The 27,621-nt window shown below is 45.0% G+C and overlaps 1 long non-coding RNA gene and 1 pseudogene across 2 annotated transcripts; both read right to left on the bottom strand.

The window, feature by feature from the left end:
• Positions 1 to 539: 539 nt before the first annotated feature.
• LOC309860145 lies at positions 540 to 13,730 on the bottom strand. The gene is made up of 3 exons (XR_014309189.1): positions 13,560 to 13,730; positions 13,418 to 13,497; positions 540 to 852 (listed from the first exon to the last, which is right to left on the bottom strand). It is a non-coding gene; the product is annotated as an uncharacterized lncRNA (long non-coding RNA).
• Positions 13,731 to 18,339: 4,609 nt separating this feature from the next.
• Positions 18,340 to 19,903, bottom strand: LOC309858781 (small ribosomal subunit protein uS2B pseudogene; annotated as a pseudogene). Its single transcript has one exon. The product of its transcript is annotated as a small ribosomal subunit protein uS2B pseudogene (transcript).
• Between the last annotated feature and the right edge of the window lie 7,718 nt (positions 19,904 to 27,621).

Genomic DNA, 27,621 nt, shown 5'->3' with positions numbered 1-27,621 from the left:
TCTCTTTTGCTTGAGCTAGGGTTTCTAACCTTTATAAACATGAGGACTTAACACAGGGGCCACCAGAAAGACCCTGGACAGCAGTCGAGAGTGGTCTCTGGAATAGAGAAAGGGCCTAAAAAACAGGAAAGGAGGGAAGGCAGACTTCCTACCCTTGCTAGGTTTGCCTTGGACGTCAAAACAAAAGAGCATCTTCTTTACTCTGTCACATAAGGGCTAAAGCTCAATTGGCCAGAGGTCTACCCTCTACTTTGTCACTTACTCTGTGACCTCAGGGAAGTCACCTTCCCATTTTGAGCCTCAACGTCCAAATTTTAAAAATGAATTTTAAAAAGTCAACCTCTTTTGGATTAAATGCCAACCCAGGAGGCTGCCATGACTGTTTTCCAATCTTATTATTGTTAGGGCTTCACATTCTTCCATTAGTTCTTGACTCCCTCCACACCTTCCCATGTTTTGGAGCCCAGGCTGCCCAGTTCAGCTGGAACATTCTACTAGATTCCTGCTGCTACTATTATAAGTCACCACAAACTCTGTGGTTTAAGACAACAGAAATTTAATGCGTCTTTCAAGGATAAAATCAAGATGTCAGTAAGGTTGGTTCTTTCTTGAGATTCCAGAGGAGAATCTGCTCTTTGCCTCTTCGAGGCTACAACCTGTGGGTTTTGTTTGCACCTTCCCAATCTCCTCCACAGTCATCGCACTGCATTCTCCTCTTCTGTAGTCGAATTTCCCTCTGCTGCCTGGTGATAGGAACCCATGTGACTGCTTTTAGATCCACCCAGGAATTAGGACACAGCTGCTTCTTCTTCTTCTTCTTTTTCTTCTTCTTCTACTTTTAACATTTATTTACTTATTTGGGAGAGAGAGAAAGCTTGTGTTAGTGAGGGGAGGAGCATAGAGAGAGGGAGAGAGAGAATCCTCAAGCAGACTCCCTATTGAGTGCAGAGCCTGAGATCATGACTTGAGCTGATATCAAGAACTGGTCCCTTAGCTGACTGAGCCACTCAGGAGCCCCAGCACATGACATCTTTTAGGAGTCCATTATTCAGGCTACCACAAAGATCCCAGGGGAAACTGGCCTCATCCTCTGATCCCTAAAGCTGGATTTCTCCTTGCTGTCCATCTTCTTTCCCTGACCTTCAAGCCTCCTGAATCTTTCTCTCACTGCAAATCATTAGATAGAGTTGGAAGGTCCAGCCTTCTCATTTCATAGTTAAGAAAGCCAAGCAGTGGTGTGCTCCAGATCACACAGCTGGAAGCCTTCAGGTGTCTTCCAATGTCTTAGCTGGTCCACACCCACTGGACCTGACCTCTTGGCTCCTAGATCTGCTTCTCTTTGGAGAAGAGACTTGCAAGTCTCTGCTTACCACTCCTGGCTCCCTGAAAGCCAAATTCTTTTGGATTAAACCCCAAACTTTCCATGAGTGACTGGACCAAGCTCAGGCCCAAGGCTCAATGTCCTCCACACTTCAGAGTTTCCTGAAGGGTTGTGACATGGCATTAGCACAGCAGAACAGTCCCTATGAGGCAATACAGCATCATCAGTTCCACCTGAGCTGGAACTTCCAGGGATTTGGGGTATGTTTGATGTTCTAGCCCCATGGATTTCACCTCAGGTCCACCCTGCCATGGCCACATAGTCCAATGTACTATGGAGTTGATTTACACTCTTCACAAGTAAGACAGTGTGAAGGTATCTTGGAAAAGCACCCAACATGGATGTCACCAGAAAACCCAAACTTCTGGAGAAAACCAAGTACTCTTTGCCTGTAGTGATTGAAAATGAAGGTGAGGTTTTCTCCTCAAGCAAGTAGAGACTCCAAACAGTGAAGGACATCCAGGCAGGGCATGCTGCCTTCTGAATGTATCTCTCAGACCTGGGATTGTCTTTAAGGGCATGGCACAAAGACAATCACACTATATGATCCCCACACTTAAGAGGATTTTTAAGACTTAAGGTCTTCAAAAGTCTTGGGGTCAAATCCAGATCTTCCCCTCTTGCAATGGGATGATCTTGGGTAAGTTATAGTGAAATAGGGTAAGTAAATTCTACCTCCTCACTTGGTTGCAAGGGGTAAGTGAGATAATATCTGTAAAGTAGACCTGTATGATATCCTGACACATAGTAGATGCTAAATTGATATTAGGTTCTCTATTCTCCCACTCCACATTTTGATGGAAGAGGATGGGATTGGGGTAAAAATCAGTTTAAAGTAAGATTTCTCAACAGTGGCCCTGGTGACCTTTGGGACCAGGTAATTCTTTGTTGTAGGAAGATGTTCTGCACATTATAGGATGGTTAGCTGCATCCCCAACCTCTACTGACTAGATGCCAGTAGTATCCCTACATTAACAATGGCCAAAAATATCACCAAACATTGCCAGATGCCCTGGGGGGGGGGCAAAATCTCCTCCATCGGAGAACCACAGGTCTCAAGAGAACAGGGTCCGCCTTAAGGAGAAAAGATGTTATAAAACACAACATGTATCCCAAAGGGCTCTCATATCCTTAAATTCAGTGGAAGAATGCTTGGTGGTCCTTGTCCCCTCCCTGTCCCAAATTCCTCAGAAAGACTGTCTAGGATTGTCAGGTGTGGGGCAATCAGTCCTTCCAACATTCTAATCTAGAAAAATGAATGCATTTGGAGACACACGTGGAAAAATACTTTAATCCCCCTTTGCAAATATCTCTTAGTAATCTGAAAAGGCAACAGTGCTAACAAAGTGAGATGGGAGAGGAGGAGGGGAAGGACAGGAAAGGAGAAGGAAGGATGGGCGGGGGGGGGGGGAGGAGGCAGAGAAGAAACCAACATTAACAAGACTGCTATTGTTAGACCGCTAGGTGCTATTTTTAAATTCATCATGTCTTTTCAAGATGAGTGTTTATTATGCTTTTTTTTGCAGTTGAGGAGATCAAGGCTCAGAGAGGCTAAGCATCTTGCCCAAAGACAAAGAGCTAGGAAATGTGGGAATCAGGATTCCACAGTCCAAACATTCCACCTACTCTGTTGCTTGGAATACATTCATTGTCACAGGAAGATTCACTTTTTAATAATTTGTCAATTAATTTCTTTAAGTTCTCTTCAAACCATGACCCAGCCCAAGTCCAGGGCATGAGAACGATCCCAGAGAAGAGAAGTCTGAAGCAGAGACACCGTCAAGACCTTTGGAAATCCAGGCAGAAGGGGGAGGGTGGTGTGCGTGTGACATGTTCACTGATGTCCTGACAATGACCTCACCCTGGATTGAGGGGCCTTTGGATGACACAGAGAGCCGGTTAATAGGTCTCTGGCCAAGGAGTCATATACCTTGAGCCCCATTTTACAAATTCTGTTCAAGTGTCCCAAACATCCAGCTCCAGGGCAAAAAGGGAGGGAACAGAGAAAGACTGAGGAACAAGAAGTTTTGAGAAAGCTCCTGCTATCCTGATGTTCTTATCATGCGGTGGCTGTTGTCAGCCTACAATATCTCAATGGGCCAGAAAGTAAGTTTTTGAGGAGCAATGGGAATCAGTCAAAATGACAGAGGCAGCTTGAAGGGGCCACAGCTGGCCAAGTCTGGGACAGTTTGAACATTACCACAAGTAGTGGTAGTAATGTATTAAACCATAGAATAAAATAAGAATCTATGGGTCCATACGGATTTAAACAAAAAATTAGGAAAGAAGAGGAATCTCTTCAAACTAGAAAGACAACTAATGAATGTAGAAGGAATGATGGAGAAAGAAAACCACTGTTTGGCTACTATCATCATAATTACTGATTTAGGCATTTGTTGATATGGGATGTTGATACTTGTGGGGGAAATTTTGATGAATGGATGGAAATGTACATAGCCTTGAAGAATCTCCCCCAAAAGATAATTATTCATTACTAAAGGAAAAAAGAGTATCTCTTTAGTGGAGAAAATGACACCACCTTCACCAAATTAATGTCACCAGTAATGGAAGAAATAGACATCGTGGGCCTCCTGAGATCATTCACCAAACAGAACACAGTGTACTTCTGTGTATTCCTACCAGAAGTTATAACCTGAATCTAAGCTTGAGGAAACATTAGCTAAACCCATCCAACCATTAGGGACTTTACACTAAATGGCTCGTACTCTTTAAAAATGTCAATGTCATGAATGACAAAGTAAGAACTAAATGTTCAAGTTTAAAGGAGGCTAAGGAGACATGACGACTGGGTGCAACACATGACCCACGATGTGCTTTCTCTGTAAAGGAAGTTATTGGGACAGCCGGTGAAAATTAGAGAGTTAGCTAGCTAGCTAGATCAACTAAGAGTTATACTTTAGATGATAGAATTGTATCAATTTTACTTTTTCAGGCATTGATCATTCTTACTGTGACTCTAAGAAAATATTTCTTATTTTTAGGAAATATGGACTGAAATATGTAGGTAGGGATAAAAGGACGTCATGTCTTCAACTTACTCTCACACAATTTAAAAATGAAATTGTGTGTGTGTGTGTGTGTGTGTGCGTGTGTGTGTGTGTGTGTGTTTGTGCGCGTCGCATGCAGCGTATGCAGGGAGAGAGAGGGAGCCAAGTCCTTCCTCCTTTCTGTGGACAACTCCTTCCTGTCCGTCAGGCTTCGGTTTAAGTCAGTAATTGTCGTAACATCTTCCCCTTTATTATTTTTTTTAAAGATTTTATTTATTATTTGACAGACAGAGATCACAAGTAGGCAGAGAGGCAGGTAGAGAGAGAGAGGGGAAGCAGGCTCCCCTCTGAGCAGAGAGCCCGATGCGGGGCTCGATCCCAGGACCCTGAGATCATGACCTGAGCGGAAGGCAGAGGCTCAACCCACTGAGCCACCCAGGTGCCCCGATCTTCCCCTTTATTTTTCAAAAATGTTACAATAATGTATGAATTACTTACCTGTGAGTGTATGCTCCACCCTGTGAGCCACCCGAACGCGAAGAAAGTGTTCACCTTGATGCCTCCATACCCCAGTGCTCAGCACCACCTGCTAGATATGGTCACATACGAGCTCTGTGACCCTGAGCAGATCATTTAACCGCTCTTTCTTTTACCTATAAAATGGGTCTCCCTCATAGGTTATCTCGAGAATTGAAATTATTTGCCGTCTCTGGTACTTACTGCCAATCCTCTCTCCCGTCTTCCTGGGAGAGTACATCGATTAGTCAGGTCCCTTTCTTTTAAGTGATAGAAACTGCACTGGAGCTGATGGCAATGAAAGAGAGCAGCTCTTAGCGGGGGCTTCTAACCCCCTGGAGAAGTAGGTGAAACCAGGGACTCAAATGCCCTCAACTGCCCACCTCTCCTTCTCATTCTCCCTCTCTTCCTGTGTAAGCATGTGTGTATGTATATGTGTGTGCAAATGTGTGCGTGTCATGTCTTTGCTTCTCCCTGTGTGTCATTTTTATTCGCTTAGCTTCCCGTCTTTCTCAGGTGGGAAGCCCGTCTCTGCAGCTGTGGTTCCCATCATACATTCCTTCCAGAGAGCGGCGGTGCTTCGACTCATCCCCCCAGGTCCAGTTAGAGGAGCTCCAGGGAAGAATTCTGACAGCCCTGACTCAAATCATGGCACATTTGCCTGACCACTAGGGTCAGAGAGGTGGACACAAAGAGCTCTCATTTGGGTTAGAATGCGCTGGGGACAATGCCCCCCACCCCCCCCCAAGAGAAGGAGATGCCTTTCCAAGGAGGTGCAGACAAGTTCAGTCAGGAAAAAGCAGTGATGTCCACCAGGAGGAACACATGTAACACAAAGCAGGGCATCCAGGGCACAGGGATAATTACAACAGCCTCTGTAAGCTCTTTATGTGTCTTTCTCCCTGGTTAAATTTCTGGAAATCTGGAAACAGAGACAACGTCTTACTTAGGATTCTTTCCGCTATATCTAACACTGTCTGGGGCACACGGGGCATGGAGTAGTGTCGCCTGAATAAATGAATGAACAGTGTAAACCCCAAAGCTTTCTTCCATCCCTCTTGGTGCCTCTGTGATCCTAGTCTGGGGAAACAGTTACATAATGGCCCTCAAGGAGTCTCCCAGAAATATGACTTCTCTCTCGTTAGTTATTTATGTCTTAGAATGGTCTCGCTGAGACTTGCCCATTCTCCTTTGCCTTCCTTGGCTTCTTCTGTGAGTTTCCATGTTCCTATTTATAACTCTCACTTAAGCCCAGCTATCTGGGCCTGATTATCTCCTCACTCCCTGCCTTCCTCCTACGAGCAGAATGCTTTGGTTAACCTGAAATGGCTCTCAGGGGAGGTACAGCTGCTCATACCAATGTCTTGTGGCTTCATCCAGTTCTCTGTCAAAGAAGGAGTAGCCTTTTTGGATTGCCTGCTGAGCACCTGCCTCAAGGCCAGAACGGTCACTTAGCAGCTTTCCCGTTCCGTGTATGGAAAGTCAAGAGATTGTGAAGGAAGTAATAGGGCCAGAGTCCCTGAGTTTCAGGCTAACTAGGTTCTGGGCTTTGCAGGTTCAAAATCCCTAAGCTATGGCTAAGCCTTGGACACATTTCCTCAACCCATAGAAATGAGGCCAGCCACCATGGGCTGAGTACCCACGCCCTGTGTGGGGTGCTGGGACACTGCAATAATGCAGACCAGCTCCTGTCCTTGGGATGCTCATAACCCCAGCAGGCAGCTGAGAAGGAAAATCATTAGTACAATGGAGTGTGACGTACCACGGTTTCAGGCCATGAGTCGCACGACATAGAAGACATTAGAATGCTGCAAATAGCTTCGGCACCTGCCAAGACCTTGGTTTGACTCCAGAAAATCCTCCAGGCTCATTTACCAAGTACCCACTCATAAAAAAAACTCCTGAAAAATCCTTTAGAGTTATTTATTTATGGTCATAGCAATTTTTAAGCTGGAGGAATCGTGAAGATAATCTGACCCCAAACCCTGAGTTCACAAGGGAACACACCAGATCTACAATTACACAATTAAATCATCGCCATGGTGCACACCTGCTCACAAGGATGTCATCTTAATAATGTGTATCATTTTCTGTTGGAAAAAGGATAGAAATTAAACACTGATGCCTAAGACTTTGAGCTATACATACTAGGGTCACGTTTAATTCTCCCAATAAGGACATGGATCTTCTTATCCATTTACAAAGGAGGAAACTGAAGCACAGAGATGTTAAGTGACAGCCCAAGGTCACAAAGCTGATAAATGATGGGTTGGGAATTTGAACTCAGGCTGACTTATTTCCAAAGTCTCTATTCCTATAAGAATGGAAATGTATTGAATTCCTGTTAAAATCTGGGTCTTTGGGGCACCTGGGTGGCTCAGTGGGTTAAAGCCTCTGCCTTCAGCTCAGGTCACGATCCCAGAGTTCTGGGATTGAGCCCCACGTAGGGCTCTCTGCTCAACGGGGAGCCTTCTTCCTCCTCTCTCTCTGCCTGCTTCTCTGCCTGCTTGTGATCTCTGTCTGTCAAATAAATAAAATCTTAAAAAAAAAATCTGTGTCCTCATGAAAAAGTGCTCCATATCACTCGGCATCAGGGAAATACAAATCAAAATGAGATATCACCTCACACCAGTTAGAATGGCTAAAATAAACAAGTCAGGAAATGACAGATGCTGGCGAGGATGCAGAGAAAGGGGAACCCTCCTACACTGTTGGTGGGAATGCAAGCTGGTGCGGCCACTCTGGAAAACAGCATGGAGGTTCCTCAAAATGTTGAAAATAGAACTGCCCTATGACCCAGCAATTGCACTATTGGGTATTTACCCTAAAGATACAAACATAGTGATCCAAAGGGGCACATGCACCCAAATGTTTATAGCAGCAATGTCCACAATAGCCAAACTATGGAAAGAACCTAGATGTCCATCAACAGATGAATGGATCAAGAAGATGTGGTATATATATATAATGGAATACTATGCAGCCATCAAAAGAAATGAGCGTATCATGCTTAGCGAAATAAGTCAAGCAGAGAAAGACAACTATCATATGATCTCCCTGATATGAGGAAGTGGTGATGCAACATGGAGGCTTAAGTGGGTAGAAGAAGAATAAATGAAACAAGATGGGATTGGGAGGGAGACTAACCATAAGTGACTCTTAATCTCACAAAACAAACTGAGGGTTGCTGGGGGGAGGGGGTTTGGGAGAAGTGGGTGGGATTATGGACATTGGGGAGGGTATGTGCTTTGGTGAGTGCTGTGAAGTGTGTAATCCTGGTGATTCACAGACCTGTACCCCTGGGGATAAAAATATATGTTTATAAAAAATAAAAAGTTTAAAAAAAAAAAAAAAAAGAAATGAAATCTTGCCATTTGCGACAACATGGATGGAACTAGAGCGTATCATGCTTAGCGAAATAAGTCAAGCAGAGAAAGACAACTATCATATGACTTCCCTGATATGAGGAAGTGGTGATGCAACATGGGGGCTTAAGTGGGTAGGAGAAGAATCAACGAAACAAGATGGGAATGGGAGGGAGACAAACCATAAGTGACTCTTAATCTCACAAAACAAACTGAGGGTTGCTGGGGGGAGGGAGTTTGGGAGAAGGGGGTGGGATTATGGACATTGGGGAGGGTATGTGCTTTGGTGAGTGCTGTGAAGTGTGTAAACCTGGTGATTCACAGACCTGTACCCCTGGGGATAAAAATATATGTTTATAAAAAATAAAAAATTAAAAAAAAAATCTGTGTCCTTGTCTTAAATATTCCAATAACAAGTTATGTACGTCAACTGGAAAGCTCCTTTCATTCTTTTGGGATTGAGTTTCCTGTTGCAATGATGAAAAGAATTGAGCAGGGTCAGTAACGGCAGTATATGATATGACCCACAAATGGCTACCCTCTCATCCTATGCCCAAGACAGACATGACTATAAGATCAGGGCACCATTCTCCCCTGAGCTCAAATTGGGCTTTGAATCCAGAGCATCATATAATCAATAGCCATTGGTACAAGTAAAACTTATTTGCCACCTTTGGCTCTCTGAGTTCTCAGATCTTTGCCAGCTCTATTTAGCCTGTGCAAACTCTGGCCCTGGATTTTTGTCATTTCTCTGCAATGCTGGAAGCAAAGGGGGAACGGCTTATCTGTGATTCTGCAGAAAGAATCCTGCCAGATGCAGAGCCCTACTGTTTTGGCTGATGGCAGAGTTGTGCCCAGGACTCCAGAGGGGAGGGTCGGCCATAAAAAGGAAGGGTGACAACCCTGCAGCACATGCTGGAATCTTCCCCGGTGCCTGACATTTACTGAGATGTCACGTAGTTCTCTCACGAGATGAATCTCTATTGCTGAAATGGCTTCCTACCGGCAGTACGGCCCCAGAGAGGTATATGGAAAAAAACCACAGTCCTCACACGCTGACTGGCACATGAACCAGGAGGATGGCGTGGGGAGGGGGGATGGGGGACAGTTACTCAGAGTTATCTCTAGGGAAGATATCCAAAAGTGCCAAGCTATGTCAGGTGGTTGAGCCTGGGACAGGAGGTGACCGAGGGATGGAACATCAGAAAAACATTGACATCTGACACTGAGTGACAAGGGCCATCAAAGGCCATGAGCAGAGGCAACACGCCGTGTCAGACCCAAGGGAGCACAGTACCCGGCTGCGTCACCAGGCTGTCTGGACCTCAGCAGTGTCTGCAGGGCACCCCAACCTGCCAACAGCCACCATGAAAAGAACAAATGGTCTGTCCTTCCAAGTGTCTATTTGAGCTCAGCGTCCAATTACCCCAGGCTGCCAGTGAGGGCCCATGACCCTGGCTCTGCCCTGGGAGGCGAGTCAGCCCAGCTCTGAAGAAAGCCCGGCAGGTGCTGGGAGGAGAGCGTGCTACAGGCAAGGCCGGTGGACGGGCACAAACCCAGTTCTTTTTTTTTTTTTTTTTAATTTTCAGCATAACAGAATTCATTGTTTTTGCACCACACCCAGTGCTCCATGCAATCCATGCCCTCCCTAATACCCACCATCTGGTTCCCCCAACCTCCCACACCCGCCCCTTCAAAACCCTCAGATTGTTTTTCAGAGTCCATAGTCTCTCATGGTTCACTTCCCCTTCCAATTTCCCCCAACTCCCTTCTCCTCTCTAACACCCCTTGTCCTCCATGCTATTTGTTATGCTCCACAAATAAGTGAAACCATGTGATAATTGACTCTCTCTGCTTGACTGATTTCACTCAGCATAATCTCTTCCAGTCCCATCCATGTTGCTACAAAAGTTGGATATCGTCCTTTCTGATGGAGGCATAATACTCCATAGTGTATATGGACCACATCTTCCTTATCCATTCGTCCGTTGAAGGGCATCTTGGTTCTTTCCACAGTTTGGCGACCGTGGTCATTGCTGCTATAAACATGGGGGGTACAGATGGCCCTTCTTTTCACAAAATCTGTATCTTTGGGGTAAATACCCAGGAGTGCAATGGCAGGGTCATAGGGAAGTTCTATTTTTAATTTCTTGAGGAATCTCCACACTGTTCTCCAAAGTGGCTGCACCAACTTGCATTCCGACCAACAGTGTAAGAGGGTTCCCCTTTCTCCACATCCTCTCCAACACACGTGGTTTCCTGTCTTGCTAATTTTGGCCATTCTAACTGGTGTAAGGAGGGCACAGACCTACTTCTTAAGTGGGCCCCAGATCCCCTGCTCTCTGTACCCCAGACTGGGCTCTATTTCAGGGGGCTGTCTCTGACCCCGTTCTCGGTCTCGGCTCTCAGCCAGAGACGGTTGGTAGCACAGCCCGTGAAGACTCATTAGGTGACTCAGAGAAAACAAACTACTTTCTCCCAGAAAGAGAAACCCGCAGGAAGGATCCAGGTCTGTCCACCTGTTTGTCCAGCTCAGTGATTCTGCAAGTGTGGCCCTCCAGCCAGGAGCATCAGTATCTTACTGCTATCACAACACATCAGCAATGTTAATTTAATATACTTCCCTCCTCTCAAGAGTTAACATAGCTTAGTGAGAAGACCAAAAGCCCTGGCAAATTCTCTGCCTCCGCCCCAGCAGGCCTCCTGAATCAGCATGGGGCCCAGCAGGCTGTGTTTGAACCAGCCCTCCAGGTGGCTCTGATGTCAACTGAAGTTCGAGAACACTTTTCCAGCGAACAAGCTGATCCTCCAGAGCAGGGAAATCCCCCCTCGCTCCCCCTCACCCAGTTCCAATTTGTTAGGGACATGTCCCCTCTGGTCCTGGCTCCTGCAGCAGGTGGGAGAGGGACCTGCTTCAGGACCATGTCATCCCTGTACTGTGAGGATAGGTCACTGTGGCCTGGGGTATACTCGTGGGCTTAAAAATGATGCATTAAACTGGTATTTGGGATGGACTGAAGTGAAAGGGAAAATAAGCCTCTCCCTCGTCTCCTTAATGTTCAGCCCCTGAAATCCCATCATTACAGCCCATAATAACTACCATTTATCTAAATGTGGTTGTCAGCCAGGCGCTGCGGTGAGCACTTTACACATATCATCTCTCAGCAAATATTGAGGGATGTGGCTTTATTTTACCAAAGAAGAAACTGGGGCACAGTGAGGTTAGACATCTAGTTGGAGAGCGATCATCTCCTCCTAAGCATCGAGTTGGGACGTGGCTCACGTCCAGCTGACTCTAACAAGTCTTGGCCATATTGCCTTAATCTGATAACCACTGTCCTTGACTGTGCCCTCCAGAACACGCTTCGTCATAGTCGATGTGAGGCCAGAGTAAGAGCACAAGTATGAACTTCCTTGTACACAGTAGGCACTTAATCCACGGTAGTACCCTCCCCTAACCTTTTCAAACATTCATCCTCTGCTGCCTGGTCCTCACGAGGGCACCCCTGTATCACACTGCTTCTCTCTGATGTTTCAGGAGCCCACTCTTATTTGCACCCAGTCCCGCTAACAGAGACAGTGGGACACCAAGGCACACCCCTTCTCCAGCCTCCCACTGTCACTGTAACATCTCTGGACTCTTACCTCCTTCTCCCGAAGGACACCAAGGCCCTGCATGGTTGCCTGACCTGCCCATGGAAACAACAGTGCAAGAACCAGATTCTAGGTTTCCGGATTCCCAGCCAATCTCTCACACAGCACTGTCGCTTGGGGGAGAGAGTTGGGAATCCTGCCGCTGGCTGCCTGGTGGAAGGCACAGCTAAGGGCCAGGGCTCTCTCTTTGCCAGCTGGGGATAGTCACAAGCTACCAAGTGTTGTTCTAGCTGCTTCCTAGGGTAGAGCAGCTAAGTGTTATAGTGGTTAGGCACAGTGGATCTAGAAGCAGACAGCCTTGGCTCAAATCCCAGATACTGGTGTGTTTTTGGCCAAGTTACCTTACCTCTGTAAGACTCAGTTTTCTTACCTGGAAAATGGGGGTAACATTTACATGAGGCTGTTATGAGCATCTTCTGTGTTATACCTGCTCTTTATACATGTTTTCTCATTGGAGCCTACAAAAACACTTGGAAGCAGGTATTATGATCCCTGTTAGCATGGGAAGAAACATAGAGAGCTGAGAACTAGCCTGTCCTAGGTCCTACAGATGACAGTGATTTTAATAATGAGATCTAACACTTAGTAACTATGTTCCGAGCGTAACAAAACAGGCTAGCTACAGTGTCCCCCGATATATAAAAAGGAAGAGGTGAGACACAGAGAGACTAACCTGCCACGCTCACACAGCTAGTAAATGCAGAGCCACAATGTCACCCAGGAGGCGTGGCTTCAGAATCTGAGTTCCTGACGGTTGTTTTCACCCCAGACCTCTGTCTGCTACACCTTGCTACTTAGGAATGAGCTGTGGAATCAGCCATTTCATGGGGTGGGGGGGTGGGGCGAGCTCTTCTTTACCTTTAACACCTTTGGTCCCCGGAGGAAGAGTTTAAGATAAGTTGCAGTCATCATCATCACGTAGAGGTAGCTCTCCCAGTCCGAACGAGAGCTGATGGTCCAGTGAGAGCTGGCTTGCTCAGTGGAGTGCTACCAGCAGTGGGGATGAGACAGCTCGTTGCTGTCACATGGGGAATGAGCTGTCCTGCACTTTGCAGAATGATCAGTGCCCCCCTCCAACACATGGAACACCAGGGACTCCGCCTAGCCACTGTAATACCCCAAAAGCCCCCACGACTTTCACAGGTTTTCGGGGCGCAGGGAGGATTCTGTCCTAGGTGAGAACCGCTGAAATGGAGGATTACCTACTTCTCTCTCCTTTTCTCACTAATTCAGCAGGACCCAAGGAATCAGGAGAGAGCAGAAGCAAACCAGGGACCGCCATCCGGAGGAGACTTGGTGTTCCCACTGGGGGCAATTCCTCCCCAGGACAGTCACTGCCAAGTGCGACAGGCAGGAGAACCCTGCTGAAGGAGGAAGACACGGCACCTGCGTACGTGGTCGGAAATGGCTCTGTGGCAGCTGCCCTGGTTGGAGGTCAAAGCAGAGGAGGAGGCCAAGTGGAGCAGGGATGTAACCCCAGTGAGGCCACTCACCCTCCTTCGCTGTTCAGCAGCTTAGAGAAGGCCCGGCAGAGGTGGAGAGGCTCTGGGGCTGGAGGTCAGGATGCCAGGCCCTGGCAGGCTGTGTCACCGCCGTCGAGTCATCTACTCTCCATTCCTCAATTTTCCCAGCGGCCTCCTGAAGGTGGCCTCCCTGCCAGCTTCCCAGAGCCGGAGGCTCACAGGACATCAGCAACACGAGAATGCCCGGAACGGCGAATATCACCGGTAGTTTCTTTTGTGTCCAAGGCAAGTCTCTGGGCACTGAGTGCTGTTTCCTTTTGAATATCTGTCACCACTCATAGAAGAAGGAACTGTTGCCAGGCCCACATTTAGTGACTCATTTGTGCCCCCACTGGGGACACCAAGAGAGCACTTCCTCCCCAGGACAGTCACTGCCAAGTGCCCAAAACCTCGAGGGTAGAGTGTGTGGGCTGTCCAGAGTCCAGCGAAGGAGGCTGTGACCCAGACACAAGGCAGACTCTCCGCCCTTGCTGTCCCTCCGTTAGGAAGATCAGAACAGAAGCTCCTGTCTGGATCAGTTGGTAGAGCCTACAGCCTTTGATCTAGATCTAGATCTAGATCTGGAGGTTGTGAGTTCAAGCCCCACACTGGGGAGTAGAGCCCCGCCCCCCCCCATAGGAATGCCAGGATGTAGCCGCAAGCAGCATGTGAGGGCATTGTGCTTCAGGATGTGATACGGGCTGTAGAGTTTTACATCGTGTGTGTTTATGAGAAAGAAAAGCGAACGCTGCAGACTGAGCATTTATCATGCACTAGGTACTGTGCGAAGAGCTTGATGTGCATTTGTCTCATTTAACCCTTGTAGCATGTTGGGCACACACATGAGGAAACTGCGGAATATAGAGTTAAGTGCCTTGCCTGAAGTAGTACACCCAGCTGGTGTGTGTGGCAAACAAAATAACGCCCCCCCCATGTCCCTGACCCCCAGAACCTATGACAATGTTAGGTTCTATGGCAAAGGGAATTTAGACTGCTGATGAGATGAAAGTAAGATCAGCTGAGTTTAACGGTTTATTTATTCAAGAGACAGAGAGTATGTGTGTGTGTGTGTGTGTGTGTGTGTGTGTGTGTGTGTGTGTGGAGGGGGGAGGGGCAGAGGGAGAATCTCAAGCAGCCTCTCGTGCAGAGTGCGGAGCCTGTCACAGGGCTCAATCCCAGGACCCTGAGATCATGACCTGAGTCAAAATCAAGAGTCAGATGTTTAACCCAATGCGCCACGGAGGCACCCCAAGACCAGCTGACTTTAAAATCAGGAGATTATCCTGGTGATCTGGCTGGGTCCGCTGTAATCACGGGGGTCCTTTAAAGTGGAAAGCAAGGCAGAAGAGAGAGGAGGGGGGCAGATTGGCGGGACCTACGGGGAAGCCAAAATAAGCCTCTCTTTTTTATCTCCTAACTTCATGTTCAGCCACTAGAATCCCATAATTACAGCTAATAATAGCACCAATTAGCTAGACGTTGTTATGAGCCCAGCGCCTTACTGAGCACGTCACACCAATCATCTCCCAGCAAAATTTGAGAGATGTGGCTTTATCTACAGAAGAAGAAACCGAGGAACAGTGCGGTTAAACACCCTGTGGATCAAAGTCAGATCACTACAGCAGCACCCCACCAAGCTGCTAATTTCGACGGCATACCCACTGCCTGAGGGGGCCGGGGAGGGAGGGCAGCTATGTGACCTCTGCCCCCCAAATCCTCCACGGGCTCAAGAAAGCCATTTAGCTTCCGTGCCTTCTGTCATTATCCTTGGTCTTCTCACATTGCAACTGGACCGTTTTTCAAAGATACAGATTCTTTCTTCACTTCACTTCAAGACTTGGTGAGAGGCGTTTCTTTTCGGTCTCAGAAAATTTGTTTAAGGAGTAGTCAGGTATTTTTTATGTAGTAATTGCACTCCAACATCTTTCTATGTCTGCAATTCTAATTTATTTCTCTACCAAGAGATTTCTGGCATCTGAACCTCATTTCTTAGGGGCCACCTTTGTGACAGAGTATGGTCTCGATCAACCAACTAACCAAGCAATTAGAATCCGTTGCACCACCTTGCACAGTGAGTCAAGGATTGCTACTCACCCTTCCTTCTTTCTACCTTAGGTCTCCAACTGGGGTTTAGCCCTACAGAATCATTCTCAGGTGGAACATGAGTAGTGGTTTCCTACAGTCAAGGAGAGGAATTGTGCTCAGAAACACAATTCTTCTCTGACTTCCTAAGCTCAGTGTTTTTGAATCATTCACTGTCATTGGCCTTCAGAACCTCCAGGAAAGGGAACAATGGAAGGCTCTACATCCAAGGATCTCAGAACAGTTACTCAATCTCTTTGATTTCAGTCTCCCGTACGCTACTATTAGGAGGCTGAGTTAGGTAGTCCCGAAGGTCCCCTGTGACCCCTACAAGACAGATCTACCCTAATTCTTCTAGGTATCAAACCCTGATACCTAATCTGTTCCCCCCTTCTATCTACTATTTATTTAGAATCTAGTGACTCATTCCCAGGCTCAGTAGCTCAGCTAATGAGCCTCCACTCATCACATTACATGAGTATCGTTGTCTAGTTTATTACAGATTCTCACATCAAACCACCTTTTTTCCCTGGAGAGTCATTGGACACATCAAAATACAGTGACTTCATCGGAAAGAGTAAAGCAATTCTAGAGCGAAACAGTAAGAATCTACACAGTAGTCCTCCCTATCCGTGGTTTTACTTACAGTTACCCACAGTCAACCACAGTCTGGAAGCTGATGACGCTCCTTCTGACATGTTGCCAGAAGGTCAAGAGTGGCCTAGCCCTACTTCACAACACCTCCATCATTCACCTCACCTCATCTCATCAGGCAGGCATTTTATCATCTCCCATTATCACAGGAAGAAGGGTGAGTACAATTAGATATTTTGACAGAGACCACATTCACGTAAGTTTTATTACAGCATATTGTTATAATCATTCCAGTTTATTGTTGTTAATCTCTTACTGTGTCTAATTTATCAATGAAACTTTATCACAGGTATGTATGTACGGGGGGGAAAAAGAAGGATGTAAATAGGTTCAGCACTATCTGTGGTTTCAGGCATCCTCTGGGGGTCTTGGAATGTATCGCTTGTGGATAAGGAGAGCTACTGTAGTAACATTTTCTGCCATTTGCTAAGCACCAACTATGTGCTAGATCAGTAGACATTTTGTATATACCTCATCTATTTCACTAAAACTCTAGAGACAATTATTTCCCCCATTTGAGGGATAGGCAAACTGAGGCTTAGAGAGGTTAGGCTGACTTGCCCAAGATGAAAACATGGCTGGTGGGTTAGGTGGGATTCCTCACATAATCTATTTGGCCCCAAAGTTAATGTTGATTATACTGCACTATGTATCAGACAAAGTGCTGGCTTCCTTCTTCATTTCCAGAGCCCTTCGTTTATACCAATTATTCAAGGCTTGACCACACCCACCCTGTATCATTTCCTCCAGATCTGCCTCACCTAATGGTCCATCAATGCCCTGGAAAAGATCACTTATTCATCTTATTCATCTCTCTATTCCCTTTCTCAGCCCCAGACCTAGCTCCCAGCAGGTGTACAATATATGCTCGTCAACTAGTGTGCATTAGTATTCCAAAAACGTCTCTTGCAGTGAATACTAGGCTGATGAATTCTGATGAAAAAAGCCTTTTATAAACATCACTTTAAGAGAGAAAAATAGGCATTTGTCATACTGTCTGTTATAAACATTGTCAGCTAAGCCTCTTTTTCCTTGTGCCCCAATTTTAAAAAGTTAAGTTTGATCCATTGGATGGCCTATTTTTTTTTTTTTTTTTTGGATGCTATACCGTTGCTAGACCTGCGATCAGCTGGCTCCGTGGGCATACACTCAAGCACAAGAGAAATGTGATTAGTGCCCAGATTTGCCTGCCATCCGCCGGCTTGTCAGTGTCTGCTTCCAGGGTGCTAATGAACATAATCACAACTGATTCGGTCCCTGAGGTTCATTGTGTAGACTCTGGACTCCTGCTGATTCGAATCTTGATTTCCCCAGATTCCTAGGGAGTTCTGAAGTATGGAGAAAAGCAAAGGACCAAACAGCAAAGTGAATCCTTGACTGTCACACCCTTCCGTGCCCAGAGACCTGTCGCTTTGTCTTCCAGACACTTTTCCTTGGTTAATATATTAGGATAGAATTATGGGGCTCAAACAAGGCATCTCACTGATTAACTGTCAGCCAAGACAGCAGTCTCTAGGGTGAGGTGCAGATCTACTTCTTGGCCTTAAAACATGGACACTTTTCTGCCAATTGTTTTCCCTCTGACATAAGGGCAGTGTTGGATCAAAAGATGCCTGCAGACTCACATGCCAACACCTACACTCTGGCTGGCATAACATCAAACTTGCATTGTTTCCCTAGTGGAAATTTTTGTAGTTAAGATATTTTCTGTTTGAGACATTCAGTAAATCCCAAATTCAGAGCTGAAGAAAACTCCCAAATCCCTACAATTAAGCTTTGTAGTATTACATGCAGTAGAACTCTCAAAGCATCAACCAGCAGCCAGCCCAGCTTCCAGAACAGAACCTGAATCCTTCCTCTTGTCCTCATTTCCAGAACTCCCACCTGGCTCCAGGCCAGCGTCATCCCTCATATGGACGGACCACTGCCACTGCCATTGCCTCCTAAGTGGGGTTTCAGCATTGCCCCCGACTTATCAGCCAGAATGTTCTTTGAAAGAGATAAACCAGATTGTATCACTTCCTTGCTTAAACCTTCTAGTGGATTCCTGCTGCATTTAATTCTTTTTTATTTATTTATTTTTTTAGAAACTGTTTATTTTCCATCAACTTTATTTTGTTTTTGTTTGCCTTTGTGGAAGAGCAGTTTAGGACCACCCCAGGTTTGTTCCTGTCCATTCAGTGGCCTGAGCCGTGGGAGATGCCAACCAGGCTTCCTTGCAGGCTAAAAACACCCTGCTCTCCAGTAGGGCACTGTTGACTAGGCTCAGAGGGCACCTGCATACCTTCAGACCAGCCAGTCTGGGACCTTAGGTGGAGTAACAGTGAACTCAGGAGCTGGAGCAGTCATCCACCCTATAATTCTCCCTGGGTCACAGCCTTTTGAGCAGTTGTCTGCTCTTCCTTTTCAATCCCTTCAGGATCTCTGTCAAAGTAGAGATCGGAGGTGACCACCTATGGGTGTTCACAGGAAATGGTGCCACACAGGCGCAGAGCATCCCAGTCCAGGATCACCATATCAGACCCACGGAGCGAGCTCCATTGTTGTTGCAAGGGATGGCAGTGTCCACATAGCACAGAGGAGAGTCTGTGTTACACAGAGTGATAGTAGACTCATAAGATGCCTCTGTGACAGGCCGGTGGTCTGCCTGGCTTTAATAGCTATCAGAAGTCTCAGCTCCCAGAAGCCTGCCTGAATCTGGTTAGCAGAAGCTCCGGGAGTGAAGCAGCCGGCAACAGGAATGGCTCGAGTAGCAGCAGCAGCAGACATCAGCCCAGCTCGCCCGCCAGGGTCCCTGGATGATAGAACACTGACTGACATCAGCGGGGTTTTCACTGGCAACAATGGCACGAGCTGCTAACAGAAGCTTCTCCCAGGTCCCCTTCAGATTCATGCTGTAGAGGCTTTCACTTATCCTTCGGTAGATGTTCTGCTCCATTTGGAAGTCAAGGTTGGTGCCACCCAAGAGGGATCCAGCAGCAAGGAATTGGAGGACATCCTCCTTCATCTGTAGGACATCAAGGGCTCTGGAGTTGTGGAATTTTCCCTTTAAGTTACCATGGGAATGAGAACGTATGGGCCCCTCCCTGAGTAGCATGGAAAAGGATTCCCACTGCATTTCTTTTTCTTTTTTTTTTTTTTTTCCCACTGCATTTAACTAAACTCTAATATTACCATAGCCAACAAAGCCCTAGAGGTCTGGCCCCTGCCTCCCTCTCTGACTTCATCTCTTTCCACTCTCCTCCTTGCTCTCCACTCTAGACTCAAGGCCTTTGATTGCCCCTAGAATACAGTGATCTCTCTTCCCTCTAGAATGTGGGGTCTTTGTCCGTTCCAGTGATGGATCTTTCTCTAGAACCTAACACATCTTGCACATACGAGGTGCTCAATAAATTTGGGTTGAAAGAATGAATTAATTGTATCTGATTTGTAATAAGAAAGTGTCCAATCTATTTGTGGTATGGAAGGTTTCCTGGAGGAACTGTCCTTTGGTCTGATTCTTGAAGCGCAAGGGGTCTCAGGCCAGGTGCACAGAGTGAGACAGGATGTGGAATGGGGAACAGATGTGCAATTCATGGCACTGGGCGCCGTGAGCCAGGCCGGTGCAGCGTGCTCTGAGAGCATGCAGAGGAAGTGACTCAAGCAGGCCAGAGGGTTGGCAGGAGGCCTCAGCAAGGAAATGATATTTGAGCTGAGACTTGATGACTGAAGACACAGCTCACAGACAAAAATGAGAAAGAAGCATTTCAGGCAGTGTAAGCTGCCTGGGCCAGGCAGAGGGTATGGGAGATGATGGTGAGAAGGGGGTATGCCTGCTAAGTATCTAGGATTTTTTTTTTCTGGAGAAAAATATAGAAAATAGAATACTATTTTCACTACACCATGGAAAGTAAACAGATAAACACTATTGCCGAAAAATAAGAAAAGGGACTCTGGCAAAAACAACAAGGATGAGTCAGAGAAGGCTTGAATAGATCTGATTTTAAGTACAACACAGTCAGATAACTATATATGTACATCCAAAACATATTTTCTTTGTTATTTTTGTTTGGTCAAAGGGTTTTATGCACAACCAGATTTTCATGTTCAGATGGGCTTCTCTAACATTGGTGAAGGACTAGATATTTAAATTTCCTGTCTATCATACTCAATACTTTTGTAAAATAAAACAAAAATAGCACGAACATCAAATTGTAGTAAGTGTTCCCAAACACTCTCAATTTCTATACTTATTTCCTCCTGGCCTGGTAAAAACCACATGGTGGACCAGGCCTGATTCACGGACCACACTTTGAACCACACCAACTGGCAGAGAGGCAGTGAAGGCCATCTAGAAAGGCCCAGGCAGAAGATGGTCTCAGCACATCATTTGGTCTCAGGACATCATTTGGTCCAGGCCCCTGTCTTTGGGCAGGTGGATAAACAAATCTTCTATCACTCAGTATCCTGCGTTATACTTTTGTGTTTCTTATTGATATTTATTTTTCCATGACCCTGTCACTGAGAGTTGGGGTCATCCACAAACTTATAAATACTGTGTAACTGAAGAAGGGAGCCCCTTCCCAAGGCAAGGAGATGGTTTTCGGCAGAAATACTTGTTATTCTTCCATAGCCACTGCCCATTAACCCTCCCATGGGTTGAAGAATATTACTTTGGGGACATTTTGGCTTGGAATTCAGCACATACTCTCTGGCCTACCAGAAATAACAAAAGGAGTTTTGAATTTATATATCCAACTTCATAAATGTATGTGTTTCATTCGGGTATGTTCGGATATATTCCCCAATCCATCTTTCTTGTCCACGCAACGGTCACATTATGGTTTGATCTTACTGCTTATTTGGCATAGTATGGTGAAAACAGCTTGGGCTGTGGAAATATGTTGGAATTCAGTTGTCATTTTACTAGTTCTATTTGGCAAATAAAGTGACAGAACTTCTATGAGGTTTAACATCTTCATCTGAAACAAAAATGTGAGAAATAACTTTCATTTCAGAGTCGTTTTGAAGATTAAATACTTGGCACACAGTAGCTGCTCAGGAAATTTGGGGCCTTTTACTTTGCTCCCTGTAGCGCCGTTAGCCATGAGCTGGAGGAAACGATTGAGGCTCTCTCCGTCGCCTTTAGTTATAACAATTGCTGGAGTCTATCCTCAGGTGGTTTCTGCTACACCCAATGCAACAAATCCTTCATCCTAAATAATGAGCAGCAAATGCATAGTTTCTTGTGGAGCCCAGCCCTATCTGCTCCCAACACAAGTGGTGTAATGAGAGCAAGCTCTAGAATCTCATAAACCTCAATGTGCCCAGGCTATCCCTCAGCACTTTGAATCGAGCTTGCTGTAGAAGAGGGCTCTGTTGGCTTTTGCCCTTCCTTTGAGTTTGCATTAATTACCTGTTGAACTGAGTGTATAGACCAGAGCCAGATGTTTAAGATCAAAGGGAAACTGGGCCTCAGGGAAGGGACTGGAAATTGCTTCAGAATGCCTTTAGGCGACATGAATGGCAATGACTCCCTAAGCAAATCCTAAGCGGGACTTCTCCAGGATCTGGGCAGACTCTCTTAAGACTGCCCCAGAGGACAGAGGGCTCCCCAACACTGGCTGAAACACCCTGTGTGAAATATGTGCTTCCTGGCTGCCTGGTCAGTCTAGGCAGAAGCTCAGGAAGTGAGAACCACCATGAAAACAGACTTTGGCACTGAACAGTGACCAAGAGAACCTCTAAACCCTAGCTCTTCCTCCCCTTCTCCACACAGTCCTGCCGAGCCCTGCCCTACCCTGTCTGGTTCGAGAGTGGCCCATATACCCCGAGGCCGCTGCTAGTGTGCCCCTGGGAATGCTGGGCCTCTCTGCTCAGTGTTGGTGCCCCTCTGCTCTGTTCTCGTTTCCCTGACTCTTCCCCCGCAAAGAAATGGGCTGTCCTTGGAGTAATTCAGGAGGTACTGATGACGGCCAACAAGAAAATGTCCAACAGCTCCTGGGTCCATCTCAGCTCCCCCTCTTACTAGCCCTGTAACCCCCAAGTTTCACCTTCCTCACCTGCAAATTGTGGGTGACAGTGACGCCTGTCTTATGTGGTTGTGCAATGGATCGATAATGTGGTAAAGCCCTTAGTACAGTGCTTGGCACAGAGTGGATATTCACCAAATATTCTAAATACTGTGGTTGTTATTTTTATTATTAATGAGCAGCTGGCAAGCCTATTCCCAGATCATCATAAATATATCAGTTTTGTAGGGCTGCTGGAACAAATTACCATAAACTGGATGGTTTAATACTAAAAAAAAATGTATTCTAGAGACCAGAAATCTGAAATCGAGGTGTCAGCAGGGCCTCACTTGCTCTGAAGGCTCTAGGGAAGAATCTCTTCCTTGCCCTCTGTAGCCTCCCCTGGCTGTGGGCATCCCCGCGGTTTCCTGGCTCCTGGCTTCATCGTTCCAATCTCTGTCGCCTCCTCTGTGTGTCCCTATCCTCTTCTCTGCCTTATTTCCCTGTGCCACTTTCTTCTAAGGACACTTGTGAAGGAATATAGAACCCACACAGATGATCCCAGACCGTCGCCTCATCTCATCTGTTACTACATAAGGTAGTACTCACTCTTCTGCCATACGGGTAATATTCATAGAGTCCGGGGGTTGGGACATACTTTACCGGAGGCTACCCAGTTAAACCCACTACAGAAGACATACCTGAGGGAAAATGGGTTTGGGAAGGAGGGCTTTTGCTTGATTCTTGTTCAAGAGTCTCAAATCCTGACAGCATTTGATTATCAGCAGCAAAGCCCCCTTTGCTGTCTCTCTAGGAACCCACTCACGACCATGGCAGATCCTAACATAGTTACTAGGTCCCTGGAACCATGGTATATATAATATAGCCTGGGAGTGAGTTTGTGGGATGGTGGGATGAGACAGAATAGGCTATAGGGACTAAAGATATGCAGCTGGAACAAAGGAACTATTAATAGAGAAAGAACATCAAATTTTGGTTCACATTATACATAACAGTGAGGATGCTGTAAATTGGCCAAGCCCAGGGTCATCTGGTCTTATCTTATGTACCTAGATATGAACTAAACTGTGTTAAATCTTCGCTTTAAAAAAAAAATTATTTTATTTTTTTCAATGTAATCTTCACTTTTGATTTTAAGTGGTTTTGATGCCCTCAAAACTGTTATGTATTACTCTCCATCCCTGATCACTGAGGAGAGAGAGACATCATGTTCAAAGGGACACCATGCCTACTGTGCTCTATGGATTTGTGGAATACGATGTCACCAATACCTTGCATTTGTATAAAAAATGGCAGCTCTGGGGGAGATGCAGGGGAGAAATGGCCCTTCTTATGAAGTCAGAGGTCTCAGGCAGAGTTTCCAAAGCATGACTTGGTAGAAGTGGAGGAAGAAAGCTTCACTTTTTCTTACCCTAGACCAGCCCCATGACTGCTGCATATCATCACATGGGACTCAGTGGTCTCATTATAAAATGAGAAGGTATAGTGGGCTAAATAATGTCCTCCCCCCCAAGATACCCATGTCTGAATCCCCATAACCTGGGAATTTCACCTTATTTGGCAAAAGGGACTTTGCAGATATGATTAAATCAAGGATCTTGAGATGGTGAATTAGCCTGGATTATCTAGGTGGACCTAAATGTGATCATAAGTGTCCTTACTAAGAGGGAGGCAAGAGGGAGGTTTGACTACAGAAGAGAAGTCAGTGGTGACTGAAGCAGAGATCAGAGAGGTATATCCCCAATCCAAGGACTGCTGGCTGCCACCAGAAGGTAGAAGAGGCACAGCACAGATAATCCCCTGGAACTTCCAAAAGGAACCAGTTCTGCTTACATCTTGATATTAGTGCTAGAAGACCCATTTCAGACTTCTGACTTCCAGAACCATAAGAAAATAAATTTCTATTGTTTTAAGTCATTACATTCATAATAATTTGTTCCAGTAGCAATAGGAAAGTAATGCAAGGGTTAGGCCATATACCTGTAGTCATGATAATTATACAAGAATCTTCAAGGGCTCAGCTTGGGCCAAGCATTCTGTAACAGGTTGTGCTCTTACTTTACTCCCAAAGACAACACTAAGAGGTAAGTATTGTTAGTCTCAGGGAACCGAGAATTAGAATTAGAGAAGTTCATTAACTTTGCTAAAATTAAACAAGTAAATAGAGAACTGGGATCTAACCTCAGGCCCAGCTGTTTACTAAGGATCCATGAAACACTGCCTGCTTTTATATAAGAAATTTCTTGACATTTTTTGACTTCGTACAGTTAAGAAAAAAAAATCATGACTTATAAGTTAATTCAATTTCTACTTTCCAGTGGTACTCTAAATATCAGTGTGTCTATGCGCAAAGTGAGATCTTCTTCTCAGGATATGACACCACCATTTCTTACATTATGAGTTAAAATTGCCTTTAGCCTATGAAAATGCAACTTCAGTAACATACTGAATGGGAAACAAATGTCTAGTGCTTAGATCAGATAAAAATAAAAGTGTTAATAAAAATTATCTTAAGCCTGAAAATATGGCAAAGGCCCATACACTGTGTCCTTATAACGTCTTACTGCAGCACCATTGAACAGGCGCACCTAAGCAGGGTTTCATTCTCTTGGCTAGTGTTTCTCAAACTTTTTGGTCTCAGGACTCCTTTAACTATTGAAAATTATTGAAGACCTTCTACTACACGGGTTATATTTACTGATATTTACCATCTTAGAGATTAAAAACTTAAAAATTCAAAATGCTTATTAATTCATTTAAATAATAATAAGCTCTTTCCATATGAATACAAATCATATTTTTAACGAAAAATAAATATATATTTCCCAAAGCCAAGTAATTTAGTGAGAAGAGTGGGATTATTTTTTATGTTTGCAAATTCCTCTAATGTCTGGCTTAAAGAAGACCTCTGGATTCTCATACATGCTTCTGCATTCAGTCTGCTGTGATATGCCAGTTGGCTGGGGTCTGGGAAGATAATTCTGCCTCAACGAGATACACAGTTTGTAAAGGCAGAGCAGGGGAGAGACAGAATTTAATGGCCTTTCCAGATAACTATAGATACTCTCCTCTGATACCATACCCAACTTGGCTTATGATAGTTTCTTAAAGCTTAATGACAATATGGAACCTGAGATATCAATGAACTTTTTGAACTCTGTTCCACTAAAGTCCATTGAGCTATCTCACGCTTTAAATGAATGTTTTGCCCACGTATGGATTTTGTGCATTGATCATTTGGAAGATACTGGTTCACTGAGTTCTGCAAAGGTTCCTAATGTTAATCTGGTTCACGGTGCCAAAAAAAAAAAAGAATTTCAAAATTCGAATTTTCACTTGAAAAGGTGAATTGTGTCATGGCCATAAATTCTGCCAGTAAGTTTTTCTGAAGTTCCAGATTCACTTCATTCATTTTTGAGAAACAATTTGCCAAATACCCAAGGCTGAATAACCATTGTTTGTCAGTTTTTTGTGTCTGTTGTTGTTTTTGTTTTGTTTTGTTTTGTTTTTGAGGAAAAAATGGTGTTCCTTGAAAAAAAAAAAAAAGTGGGAAGTTCTGCTCCTAACCCCAACAACAGCCTGATTGCTTTTCCCCTGGATAACCACACACCGTGGTACGCATCAGGAGCGTTTTATGTCCTCTGTACTTTCCATTTCACTGCATGGAATATTAAAAACAGATGTACTCAAAGTCAAAGTCAAGATTTAAGACAATTAATATTTTTTACTGCTTCATCAAGGACATCCTTAACTGAAACAGGTGGGCTTCTTTTGCAGCCAGGACATGAAGTAAAGAATGCACTAACCACCAGAGTAGTTTGGGCCCAAGACCTTGGTTTGCACCAAAGTGCCACATTTCCACCCACATTGCTTCTGCCTCATCAATGTATGTGTCAACACCATAAAGCTAAATAAATAAAAATGGCTGAAGGGCAAATAACATCTTGGTGTTACTGTGAAAACAGGTTTGACATCATGTATTCCCAGAAAGGGTTTTAGATTCCCCATGGATCTGTTTACCACACATTGAGAACCTCCATCCAAAGATACCTTCTAGTTCTGAGAATCTGTGACCCTTCCCTAAGACCAGATTTCCTAGATGACTTTATGTAAACCTATCCTCACAACTGATGCCACAAAAAAGAGAAGAGTAGCCCCGATACTCCTGTTACGCTTCATTCCACTTTGATTCTGAATCAAGACATGTGAGATATGCCTGGGGGTGGGGGGCAGGAGGGTGTTAATCATCCGTGAGCATCCAGTTGATGCTGGACAGTGTCTTGCATCACTCTGAGTTGGAGAATACGAAGGCAGTGGCCTATGTCAGGGTTCCCATAGAGTGTCTATGGCCTTAGACACTCCTGGACAGAGTTTTCAGGAAACAGCCTCCTTTCTGTGGAGCTGTTTATCTCTTTCCTCCTGACATCTAACATTAGACATGTAAAGCAGTGATTTCTGGTCTAGGCCAGCCACTCCATACCTATTTATAATCCTGCAGGAAATCATTACTCTTTTCGTTTCAAGATGACTGATTTAAAAAAACTAATTAAGGCAGGTCATAAAAACAGAATTTCAAAGGGTGCGTTGGGGACAGAGTGACCTGGTAAATAATTATTTTCCCTCGTACCTAGCTCTCTAACTGCACGGAAGACTTTATCACTGTCTTCCTGATGAGCAGCTTTTAAGAATTAGCTGGGATTCAGAGAATTGGGGAAGTGGGATGGAGATGAGTTTTGCATCAAGGCACAGGTTTTTAGGGTATTAATAAATATAAATGTGTCCTATGAGGATAGGCAATGTGACTGCAGAGCACTGGGGCTATTTAAAAATCTGCAAAGATTCTCTGAACTAAATGTCAGGGTAGAGATTCTTTGGGGTTGGGTATCAGGTTGAAATTGATGAGATTTCACCATTGTAATACAATTGATCTCAGCCCTCCACCTCTGGAGCTATCAAGGGGCATCCTCTGTGACCTTGAAGATTTAGTCAAATTGGTACAAAAGAGGTAAAACATTATCTCAAAAAGAATTGTATAACAAGTCAATACGCTGGCTGAGAATTGCTAGGTCCCCCCCCTTCCTGTCAATTAGTTTCTTTTCTTCTTAACAAATACTATTGTTTTCACATCTACCCTGTGCCAAACTGAATAGGGCACTGGGAAGAATATAAAAATTATTAATATAAAACCCTTTATCTCAAAGTTTCTGATTTTGTTCATAATTTAAGAATTATGCACAAAAAACTCTAAGAGCTATACACACAGTGATGAAAAGCATGGGTCTTCCTCTTCCTAACTGTGTGACATTCGACAAGTTATATAAGCTTTCTAAATTTCAGATTTCTCGTCTATAACAAGGGGATAACCCTAGTACTTCCCTTGTAGGGTTGTTCTGAACATTAAATGAAATAACATGTGTAAAGAGCCTTGTACAGAGCCTGTACCTTGCA

This window comes from Mustela nivalis (assembly GCF_964662115.1).
Source record: "Mustela nivalis genome assembly, chromosome: 2".
In the NCBI taxonomy this organism is placed as follows: domain Eukaryota; kingdom Metazoa; phylum Chordata; class Mammalia; order Carnivora; family Mustelidae; genus Mustela; species Mustela nivalis.
The sequence above is the reverse complement of the archived record's forward strand: the minus strand, read 5'-3'. Positions and strand labels throughout refer to the sequence as shown.